A 5,449-nucleotide genomic window follows, 5' to 3' on the forward strand; every position below is an offset into this window, starting at 1 on the left:
TTTTTTGGAGGGGATGGTTATTTCTTATATTTTGCTATGATATAACATTTTCCTAGGTAATATACTTAAATAAATATATAGATATAAGTAGATGAAATTATTTCTAATGTTTGAACGACAAGTTATTCTTTAAAAGAGAAGCCTTTTATGTCCCTCTTTGGAACGCGACATAAATTTAATTTTTACTTAAGAACTTATTGAAACCTCCTTGGAGACAGTAAACTTTTATATTGATTGTTCATTCTGCTAAAATGCTTCAATTTCTCATTTCTTATAACATTTCTACCATAAATGAGTGACAGTGAACCCTATTATTTTTATTTATTGGCCTGAAAAGTTGAAATTTTGAGGAAATAAGAGGTATAAATTGACCCAAAGAGACCTTATAAAGAAGACAAAGAGGTTCATTAGTGGTATTTATCTTCCTTAAATCATCTTGTGTATCATATTCAACTGTTTGTAGGCAGATAAGATAGATATTTGATCATTTATTGGTCCACACTCCATTCTATCTTGATGCGGCTTGGTTTGGATTTGTCGAAGAAATTTTGCTCGATTCGCTGTAGATGTCGTCTTTCAATATACTAGATTTTTCTCAAACTATTGAACTGATTATGACAAAACTTGACAGAAATGCTTGTAATAACTAGTATAACAAAGGGAAAAAGTCTCATTCAGTTTACTGACCAAAAAGGTCTTCTTTAGGTGAAATACAACCAAATCATGGTATGTCACATCCAGTTGTAATCGAAAATAGGTCGAAAAAAATAATCCCTTGAATTTGACCGTTGTAGGTAATTAATCCTACATTTTGCTGCAGTAAAACTATTTCTGTGTCATAAACATATGTCTTGGGTATTTCAAAACACCAATATTTTTTATTTGTGATTTCTATAGAACATTTTGTAATCTTGAGGTTACATGGTGACTAAACCTTGTGCACAAATAGAATAAGGGGAGACATTTGATTGGTTAACTTCCAATGATGGTTATTTTCCTATATGCAATGACATGTTATGTGAAATTTTTTCTATAGAACTGAACAGGATAAAACTTTACTCATGCCAACTATTTCTTTATTTGAAACAAATACAAATTCTGCACAATTTTTTGAAAAGTGCAAATTTAACAAAGACTAATAGGGAAAAATCAATGGTGGTATTATACCAGATACTCGTGTCAGGCATGACAAATGAAAATAGCCCATCAAACATAGAAAAGAACACTAATTCTAATATGACGTGCTTCTTTCGCTTTGTATTAAAACAACACTGTATATAATTCTCGATATACCTACTTAGCGCAGACTCAGATATTTATATATACATTAATGGCTGTTACAATATATATCTCACGTAAATCAACATGTATTGGAACCTATTTGCAGACCCTTTACCGATTGTATTGTTTTTAAAAGTGGAATTAAAAAAGGAGAAATCAACAAAATAAAAATAAAATACAATTCAACGAAAGTCTATTATTTTTTTTTGGCGCATTAAAGTCATTACAAATCCTGACGTCATACAAATGAAACAACTAAAGTTGAAAGTTTTTTGTTACGTGAACCATCGAAATTCGTATGATATTTTTATTTAAATTGATTTTTGATGTAGGTTTTTTTTCTATTCTATTATTCTATAATTACCTATGCAAGCTACGGATTTATTAAGATATTTGAGCTATAACTAACAGGGAGTAAAAAAGATCAGCCACACACACACCAAACCAACCATCGCTTCATAATTTTAATGACCGTATTTGTCCTATTAGAATCGAAATAATTCAGGGAAGCCATAGATTGTTGGAAATTTTCATATAACATGGACCGTGATATTCGAATTTTATCCTGAGCGTTAGCGATAGATAAAATTATTAAATAAGACCAATTTAAAAAAAAAACAATTTGACAAAAATAAAAACTACAAATGACACCTATCTTTAATTTTGTCGAACACATACTTTCAAAATCTGAATGTTATGTGGCGGTATCTAAAACAAAAGGAAGTCAGTATTCAATTTACAAGGAATCCTGTTTAAGAGCATCATGGTAGGCAACACAAAAACTAGAATAAAGTAACAATGAATCAAATACATGTCGTATGTAGTCGTTGCAAGAAAGTTATAATATGGAAATAAAAAAATAACAAGTAACTGGATGTATGTCAATGTGTATAGCAAATCTAAATGTTCTTGTTATATCCTGAATTCCTCCATCTATGAATTTATTGATTTAATTATGTTAGATACAGTACACATTACAAAGTATAACACTGCTCTCTTCAACCTCTCATTAGCTTTTTTCAAATTCGTTGTTTTCTTGTCGTTCATATCAGTATATTGCCTTATATTGAGAATCAGTCATGAAGTGTGATTACAAATGAAACAAGTATCGAGCAGAGACCAAATGATGTAGTTGATAAGCATTATATGTCACCGTATTGTCTTCATGAATTAACAAGTTTCATAACGAATTTTGAGCCATAACTTATTTTAACACGCCTGTTTTTTAGTTTCAAGCGTTAAATAAATTTCAGAATATACTCAATACCCGGTAAATAATAAACTCACCTTGCAGCGTCACAAATCAATACAAGCTAACTTAAGACAACAGTAATCTCTATCCGTATTCACATGTATAGGTTATCTTTTACAATGTTTATGTAATGATTATGTAATATCACAATCTTTAAAACTGTGTCCTTTGTTTTGACATTAATAGGATTTATCTGAACACTGAACCTTAACATACACCTGAGACATAAGGGTTATAGCACAACATAAAAAAACGCCTTAAAATCAGCAGCAATTGGTTTAGCTAAATAAATCGATCTGACTGATCAATATAAATCCATAAAAAAATTCGAGGTTGATCCCGGCTGCTCCGGAATGAGAAGAAGGTTCTGCAAAACGTGTCGAACCCGCTGTGTTATTAGTAAACGAACATGATTGTTCTAACATCGGAGAAATTTTATTTCATAGATTTGATGCTTTGTCTCTATATTTGATCTTGCAATTTTTCTGTTATTTTAGTTTGATTTCTTTAATAAGTCAAAGGTACCAGGATTATAATTTAGTACGACAGATGCGCGTTTCGTCTACATAAGACTATCAGTGACGCTCATATCAAAATATATATAAAGCCAATCAAGTACAAAGTGGAAGAGCATTGAGGATAAAAAATTCCAAAAAGTTGTATCAAATTCGGCTAAGGTAATCTATGCCTGGGATAATAATATCCTTTTTTTCCGATAAAATCAAAGTTTTGTAAACAGAAAATTTATAAAAATGACCACATTATTGATATTCATGTCAAGACAGAAGTGTTGACTACTGGGATGGTGATACACTCGGGGACGAAACGTCCACCAGCAGTGTTATTCACTCATTGGTGTAAAACGTTATCAAAGGTACCAGGATTACAATTTAGTACGCTAGACGCGCGTTTCGTCTACATAAGACTCATCATTGACTCGCATATTTAATTATGTTTAAAGCCAAACGAATACAAAGTTGAAGACCATTGAGGATTCAAAATTCCAAAAAAAATGTACCAAATACATCTGAGGTAATCTATGTCCTGTGATAAGGAAATCCTTAGTTTTCGAATCATTCCAAATTTTGTAAACAGGAAATTTATAAAAAAATGACAGAATTATTGATATTCATGTCAACAATGAAGTGCTGGTGTTATCCTCAGGGACGAAACTTCCAACAGCAGTGGCATCGACCCAGTGGTGTAAATAGTTATCAAAGGTACCAGGATTATAATTCAGTACGCCAGACGCGCGTTTCGTCTACATAAGACTCATCAGTGACGCACATATCAAAATATATATAAAGCCAAACTAGTACAAAGTTGAAGAGCATTGAAGATCCAAAATTCCGAAACTTTGTGCCAAATACGGCTAAGGTAATCTCTATCTGGGAATGAAAGTTTATTATTTGTTAACAATAAAGTATGAGTCATTTTGTACATGACGAGCATTCATGTTTAAAAATGGAGACAAAGCAAACTTCTATTATGTCGTCGTTAGTGAGTTTGTGTCTTTATTATAAAGATTGTTATGTTTTTTTCGTTCCTATGTTTTACATACGTAATTTTGAGAGATTCTATAGTTTACAATGATGTATGTAGTTTGCTCGTTGTTTTAGACCATACATTGACATTAATAAAATAATTGATACGTACGTTTTGGAATGTTGTGAAAAGTTGTCTTTTGTGAAATTCGTGTTTCGCAACATGTCACTTAGATATATCATATCTTACAGTTTATTCGCTTATATACTTTACCTGCTCATCCGACAATCTTTCTTTGTAAAATTATTTCCTCATTCACTGATAATCTTGTATGTACATCTTCTTTGTAGACCAAATGAAATAGTATCTGTGATTCCAGTATCAACTAAAACAAATAAATGATACATGTAGGTAGGAAGGTATTTTTTTTTATCTAAAATGTTTTTAAATTGAGTCTATTGAAAAGAAACCATTCTGACGCTAACCATGTCTAATGAACAATGAAAAAACATCTTTAGAGTACGATATTATCAATACTAAAAAGTAGGGTAGGTATGGTACAAGAACCACATATAATAATTTTGGATGGCCTAAAAAATCATTATAGCAACAAAATCATTCCTTACATTCTTAGGTATTTTTGACTGATTTCGATCGAAGCGATTGGTGAAATCTATATACCTTTACAAAATAATTTCGTCGTTATGTTTTTGTATCTCAAAAACCGATAACCGTATCAATTCTTATTTGAGATCTGTTGGTCTTAAGGAACAACAAAATGAGGGGCGAATGATACCAGAAAGGATGTCAAACTCACGGATCGAAAATAAATTGACATTCAAAAATTAATTAATTGCTGGCATGTAAGTTACTGCTTGTTGACCTTTGTTGGTAAATATGTTTTTATCGTGTTGCTTACCTTCTATTCTTACTTATTCTGACATCGAACTTTGACTTCTTTTAACCTGAGTTTTACTATACGTTATGCTATTTGTCTCTACATTGTCTAGGGTATAGGGGAAGGATTGAGATTTCACAAAACATATTTAACACCGCCAATGTTCTTCTTTATTATACATTGTTATAGGATAACAAATAAAGAAACGATATATTTTGGTATCTGCTTAAATAGCGTTATCGTCGAAGACCACTGGAAGCGACATTTTCTAAACAAATTATCTTCTTTATTTTAGACAAAATTATAAAGAAAACATTAAAACTATTTAAAAATCATAGAAACGGACTATTTGATGAAAAAATGTGTAAACCTGCTACTTATAGATATAGGAAGATGTGGTGTGAGTGCCAATGGAAAATAAAAATGGAAAAGACAAAACAGACAAACAATAGACATGATACAACACATGATACACAACATGATACAACATAGCAAACTAAAAAATAACTAACACGAACCCAAAGGTTCAGTTT

Source organism: Mytilus galloprovincialis, chromosome 8 (assembly GCF_965363235.1).
Source record: "Mytilus galloprovincialis chromosome 8, xbMytGall1.hap1.1, whole genome shotgun sequence".
Classification (NCBI taxonomy): domain Eukaryota; kingdom Metazoa; phylum Mollusca; class Bivalvia; order Mytilida; family Mytilidae; genus Mytilus; species Mytilus galloprovincialis.